The following is a 7,302-nucleotide window of genomic DNA, read 5'->3' as shown; positions in this document are numbered from 1 at the left end:
GAGAGTTTTAATGAATGTAGTTTTTATATAGTTTTTATATATGTGTGAATGAGGTGTTGAAGGGGTTGCGAACTGGGAAACCGAATCATTTCACTGAATATATTTTATTTTATTCAAGTGCCTTTAAGTTTTTTAAGAAAAGAAAACCAAACAAAAAAATATTTTTGGGGGGTATTTTTATTTTTTAGTGTTGGTTTTTAAGGTATCAAATTTATGATTTATAGGATTGTGATGATGGATGTAAATGTTACACTGTATTGCCAGAAGTATGAGCTTGAGTTCAATCCAGTTCTTAATCCATTGGGTTTAATATGATATCAGTTTATCTTTTACTCCTCTGGGAATGTTTTCCACAAGGTTTAGGAGTGTGTTTATTGTCATTTTTTACTTTTTTATTGGACGAGAAGACCTGAATCAGTCCCCAATCAGATTCATCCCAATGGTTTTCTATCAGAGGTCAGGACAGTTCAAGTTCTTCCTCTACTCCAATCTCTCAAACTCAAAGATCATCCATGTCTTTTTAGATCTTGCTTTTTGCACTGATGAAAACGAAAAGTGGTCCACAAACTGGTGACAGTTATTTAAAAATCCATGAAATTGTCTAAAATCTGTTGGTTTTCTGAAGCATTGAGAGTTCCTTGCACTCTTGCTTTCACGGGTCGAACCCACCTCCTGCAAAACAACCCAAAAACAAACTAATGATCCCCCCTCAGCCAAACTTTACGCTCATTACAGGGTTCCTGTGGGTCCTTAGAATGTCTTAAAAAGGCTTAAAAGGTCTTAAAAAGGCTTAGAAAAGTCTTAAATAACTAAGGTTGGTGAAGAGGTATCTAACATTAGCTGAAAGGTAGCTAAGGTTAGCAGAGAGCTAGCTAACATTTAGTGGCGGATTAGCTAGCCAACATGCTAACATATTAACTTCACCGATGAGTCAGCTAACTGGGAGGTCATAATAAGTTTTGACTAAGACTATAATAAATAATAATTTTAGGCTGCATAATTTTCCACTTTTAACTTCCAATACAATCAATTATTTTCTACCAAAGAAATTATGACAACTTTTTGGATCTTAAATAATATATTTTTTTAGGTCCTAAAAACATTAAATTTGACTTTTAAAATGACTTTTCCATCGTATTGTTAGTTGGAGAGGCGTGATTCATCACTATAGAGACCACTGAATTCACCACTGAACTCACCAACTTTCTAGAAATAACGAACTTTCTAGAAATAGTAAAATGTAAGCGTAAAAATCAAAATCTGCAATATGAGCAATATCATATTACCGCCAACATCCTCCTTCCCCCTCAGTAAGAGTGAGAATATTGAAGATGGCTTGTAGCTGAATCTTCCAGCATGACAATGACCCGGGACACACCTGAGATATTTTAACTAGTATTTGTAGAAGCACCTACAGGAACACCTGAGTGAATATTTTTGGCAATATAGTGTAGATTTGATGATGATCTATGTCTGATCAGGTTTTTCGAATAGAATCAATTGTCCTTCTTCTTAGAAATAACGAACTTTCTAGAAATAACAAACTTTCTAGAAGTAACAGATTTTATAGAAGTACCGAACTTTCTAGACGTAACGAACTTTCTAGAAATAGTAAGAAGTAAGAGTAAGAATATTGAAGATGGGTCGTCGCTGAATCTTCCAGCATGACAATGACCCGAGACACACCCGAGGTATCTTTACTAATGTTTGTATAAGCACCTGCAGGAACACCTGAATAAAGTGAATATATTTTTGGCAATACAGTGTAGATTTGATGATGATCTACTATGTCTGATCAGGTTGAATCGAATTGAATCGATTGTCCTGGACCTATTGAACCATTGCTAAAAGCAATAATTGAACCACTAATATGTGCCTAACAAACTACCAGCTTCAACTTCTCAATTACTGGAAACTTTTGTAATTTATCACATGAAAAATCAGCAATATGAGCAATATCATATTACCACCAACATCCTCCTTCCCTCTCAGTAAGAGTAAGAATATTGAAGATGGTTCGTGGCTGGATCTTCCAGCATGACGATGACCCGAGACACCTGAGATATTTTCACTAATGTTTGTAAAAGCACCTGTGAACAAAGTAGAGATTCAGGAACATGTGAAAAAAGCGAATATATTTTTGGCCATATAGTGTAGATTTGATGATGATCTACTATGTTTGAACAGGTTTTTAGAATTGAATCGATTATCTTGGACCTATAGTTCCATTGCTAAAAGCAATAATTGAACCACTAATATGTGCCTAACAAACCACCAGCACTTCACTATTACTGGAAGACATAATTTATCACATGATAAATCAGCAATACGAGCAATATCCGGTTATATCTGCGTAAATCAGCTTTATTTGAGAAATTAGGTTTTATATCAGTGACTGTAGAAAACATGGAGACTTTTTTTTTTCTATAGAAATTACTGTACAATTTGCAACCAGAGCCAATCAACACAGTAGAAAAAAGAGGCGGAGCCAGATTTGGTAGAACCGCCCCTTTTTTCCCAAACCAAGTGTTACAGTCTCAGGCTGCCTTCCTTGAGCAGTTCACAGTAATGGTCCCCAACAATAATAATATCGCCAACATTTTTTAATATCGTAAATGATATCGTACCCTGAAATATCGCCCACCCCTAATTATTTCACACTGTTCTCATTATTCCTCATTATATATCTACTAGAGACAGATTATATCTGTACAGTATCATTTATTCTACTTTAATCCTGGATATATGAAGTGCATTTTAAGTATCATGACATTCTGGATCATTGACTTTATCTGTTACAAATCTGATCAAATTCTTGTATTTTTTTAATATCTCGGATATTATATCGTATACAGCAATAAAATGTAATTTGCATTATGTTGCAGTAGTGCATTCTTGAAAAAAAAAAAAATATATATATATATTGTTTGTTTTTAAAATCGGTTTTGTCATATCGCCAAAAGTATCGTTATTGTGAAAATAATATGAAATATTGTAATAATATTTTAGGGACATATCGACCACCCCTAGTTCATGCACAGTATTTTATTACCAAATAATTTATGATTCTATCATATATATTATTGTGCTGGAGTTTAAATCCGTTTACTCTTTTTTTTTTTTTTTTTTTTTTTTTTTTTTAACCGCTGAGATAATCCAAAGCTACTATTCTAAAAACCAATCAGATTTACTGAAAAATAAAATATGCGTAAAAAGCTACTTTGTGTAACAAAACTTCGTAAAAAGTTTACGAAGTAACCGTTAATGTGACCAACAGCAGAATCGAACTACATCGCTAATATATAATACTAGTATTATTGATGATTAACTAGATCTAACTATTCATTTTTCAATTAATTCAATTAAAAACGTAGCCCCACCTATTATAATATAATCTATTATAATCTATTATAATATAGCAGAATAAGATTATAAACTAATTCCTGTTGGGGGTGAAAATACAAATGTTTCATGATTTACAACAAACTAAATTAAAACTAACTTTTAAAATTAGACACTGGAGACGGAAAGAGGAATAAGAAAGAAAGTGGGCGGGGCTGTTTTATAGTTTTTCTTTATTAAAACACACAGGGGTGGGCGGAGCTACACATCATACCGCAACGAGCCAGCAGAGGTGCTAGACCTGTGGTGGTTTCACTGTTTAGCAATATAAAATAAACTTTTAAAATTAGACACTGGAGATGAAAAGAGGAATTAGAAGGAAAGTGGGCGGGGTTGTTTTCTTGTTTGTTTTTTTCATTAAAACACACGGGTGGGCGGAGCTACACACTATATCGCAACCAGCCAGCAGAGGCGCTAGACTTGTGGTGGTTTCACTTTTAAAAGACTGTTTCCATGTTTTTTACAGTCACTGGATAAAATTGAAGTGTCACGTACTTTTAATAACCTTTAATCATCACTTTAATCATCTCACACTATCTGCATATTAATTTTAATATACAGCTGCTTGTATTTTAGTGCTTGGTGTGATGAAAAAATGCAGTGTATTTCTCATTTTAGCCTAAAAGCTTTATGATATATCAGTCTGAGGGTATCTCAATTTTAAGATTTTAAGCATTTGTTTAAAAGCACATTTTATGTTTTGTACATAAAGTTTTTTACATGTTTTTCTTTTAAATCTCTGCATAACTGAGTGGTTAAAGGGTGTGTTACACTCATTTTTAAATGGAATGCATAAAATAAAAAAAATAAAAATGCATAAAATTATTTGATCGGATTTTTGACAAACTCTTGATATTCTAATGCAGTAATCAGATTATAAAATGCATATAAATGTTTTTATCAGATCACTGATAAAATCAGGTGTTTTGCACTGTTTGAATTATGAGTTGCATGTTCACACATTTTGATCAAAAAAAAAAAAACCTAACAAACGCAAAAATCCTGATTTCTGCAAAAATCCGTTTTCAGTAATCCGATCAAATCATTTACATGCATTTATAATCTGATTACTTCAAATCATCAAAGCTGTAAATGTAAATGTGGTACCAAATACTTCATTTGTTAATTATAGCTGTATTTTTGTTTTGTTTTTTACTGTAAAAACAATTGATTTTAGATCAATAATTGTGGAATCTTGTGCTGAAATTCAGTTTAAGTGGTTATTGGGTGTGTTTCACTCATTTTTAAATGGTGCGCAATCAAGCCATAAATTTTAGCTCTGGCTTTTTTTTAGAGAAATTGTGAAATTAAATTAAGGTACTAAACAAAAGCATTTTCTACAAGTGACCATGCATCTTAAATTCTGTTTTATTGATCAGTACAAATTATTTCAGTAATTTTTTTTTTTATGATTGTAATTAATAATTGCATTTATTAAATCCTAAAGGAAAAAAAGTATAAGAAACATAAATAATTAAATAAAATAATTGAATAAATAAAAATCTAAATAGAATTTGGCAAAAAACTAAATATATAAAAATGTATAATGATGTGTTTAGAGGTTTAAACTTATTTTATAGAAAAACAATCTATATCATTTTTTCCCCACACCCTAACTATTTAATTATGCAGATTTTTATTAAAAAATACAGTGTAATTTCTTGTTTAATTGTGATATTTTATATGTGTGTATATATATGGATAGAATGGCTCAATGTTCACAGTTGTTACTTTTGATTGATTATTTTCTTTTTAAATCATTTTATTCATTCCTTTTGTATCATTATTCAGTTATTCAGTATTTAACGGGTAATTGATGAATACCTGTCAGATTATCAGATTATCAGATTATGAGTGTGTGTAAATGTGTTTTACTGGATTACTGATATTTTATATATGGGTTTTTTTCATGTGTGTGGCGCCACCTGCTGGAGAACAGTAACAAAAACAACACGCTGATTTAAATAATGATTTACCACACTTCTACTTGTAGGACCAAATACTGCATTCGAGTGTCATTACTTTTAACTGTATTTTTATTTTTACTGTAAAGATCAGTAATTGTAGAATCCTGTGCTGAAATTCAGTCTAAATCTGTTCAGAGTTGTTCTGAGTGTGGTCATAATGTTTTGACAGTGTGAGAAGTGTGTAGATGGTTGAAGTGTGTGGTGTGTAGAGTGTGTGTAGTGCGTGTGTGTAGTGTGTAAGTAGTGTGTGTGTATCGGTGTGTGTAGTGTGTGTGTAGTGTGGTGTGTAGTGTGTGTGTATTTAGGCTCAGTTGTGTTTAAATGCCCAGTGTAATTAAGGACTGCAAGTCTGCTGAGGCCTGTAACGATTTTTACGATACTGATTTATCGTACGATTTAGAGATAAAACAACATCATTTCTGCTCATCTCGATTCTGACTATTCGCTGTTTTCCTAAAAAAAAAAACATAAACTCAATTTTATCCAAATCACATTTAATTTCCAGTGTGAACATCAACTTTTTACAAAATAAAATATCCGCCAACAGAGCTTGTGATGTTTTTATATTCTTTTATTATCTCTATTATATCTTTTATTTTATATCCACAGTTTTACTCAAAAAATCTTATCTTGTCAGAATAAGTTGGAATAATGATTTATTCTTTGGATAATTTGACTTACTATGCCAAAAATAGTAAACATATTAGTGAACTTCCTAGAAATAACGAGCTTTCTAGACATAACAAACTTTCTAGAAATAACAAAATTTCTAGACATGACAAACATTCAAGAAATAACGAACTTCCTAGAAATAACAAACTTTTTAGAAATAACGAAATTTCTAGACATGACGAACATTCAAGAAATAACACACTTTCTAGACAAACTTTCTAGAAATAAACAAATATAAACATAATGAACTTTCTAGACATCAAAACTTTCTAAGAATAACACATTTTCTAGACATAAACTTTCTAGAAATAAACTTTCTAGACATGAACTTCATAGAAATAATGAACTTTCTAGAAATAACGTATAACGTACTTTCTAGAGGTAACGAACTTCCTAGAAATACTGAACATTCTAGAATTAAAAAACTTTCTAGAAATAACGAACTTCCTAGAACTTTTCATGTACCGTTTTTTAAATAATGTTTTTTTTTCTAAAATTGAATTTGTGTATTGTCTCAAAAAATATTTTTGAAAGAATACATTTAATGTTTTTACTTAATTTATCCAAACAGTGAACATTTCGATTTTTTTTTGACAAAAGTAGATAATTCCTTTATAGACTTTTTTTTATTTTTTATTTATTAAAATAATGACTATTTCTAAAAATAAAAATAAAAAATTATGGATTTCGGATAGATTTTATTTTATTTTATTAAAATTATAAGTAATTACTTATTTTCTTTGGATTATAACCTAAATTGTTAAAATTGTTTTTTTAAGTGTTTTTTTGGTAAAACATTAAAGTTGTTTGACAATTTCACCCATGATATTTTGCAAAAATGTTCACCATTTTATTGAAATAATTACTGTTTTGTTCCCTAAACAGTAGCAGCCACTCCTTTTTCCCTTTGTTTGCATTGAAATATATAAAATGTAGATGTATGAAATGCACTGAATCCTTAGTGAATATTTAATTTTAAACAAAAGTTATTGTTTCTAAACCTGATTTTATAATAGGTTTTATCCAAATGAATATTTAAATTAATTTAAAGAAGTTCTACAGATTCTACAGTTTCATTTACAGTAATGTTAGATCGAAGAATTCGAGTGTTGCAGAAATATTAAATAAATATACTGAGTTCAGCATCTCCCCATTCAATTATTTTCTAATGAAATTAGAAAGCGCTTTTTTTTATAGTTTTTTGTAAATTGTGCATAAAAGTGTTGAATCGATGTTCTGTGGGAATGCACTATAATCTACA

General features: G+C 30.5%; 1 long non-coding RNA gene across 1 annotated transcript; it reads left to right on the top strand.

The window, feature by feature from the left end:
• Position 1: 1 nt before the first annotated feature.
• LOC125785704 (uncharacterized) lies at positions 2–5,471 on the top strand. The gene is made up of 2 exons (XR_007428036.1): positions 2–1,799; positions 2,188–5,471. It is a non-coding gene; the product is annotated as an uncharacterized LOC125785704 (long non-coding RNA).
• The last annotated feature ends 1,831 nt before the right edge of the window (positions 5,472–7,302 follow it).

Source organism: Astyanax mexicanus, chromosome 1 (assembly GCF_023375975.1).
Source record: "Astyanax mexicanus isolate ESR-SI-001 chromosome 1, AstMex3_surface, whole genome shotgun sequence".
Classification (NCBI taxonomy): Eukaryota; Metazoa; Chordata; class Actinopteri; order Characiformes; family Acestrorhamphidae; genus Astyanax; species Astyanax mexicanus.
This window is presented reverse-complemented; position numbering and strand designations above follow the sequence as displayed.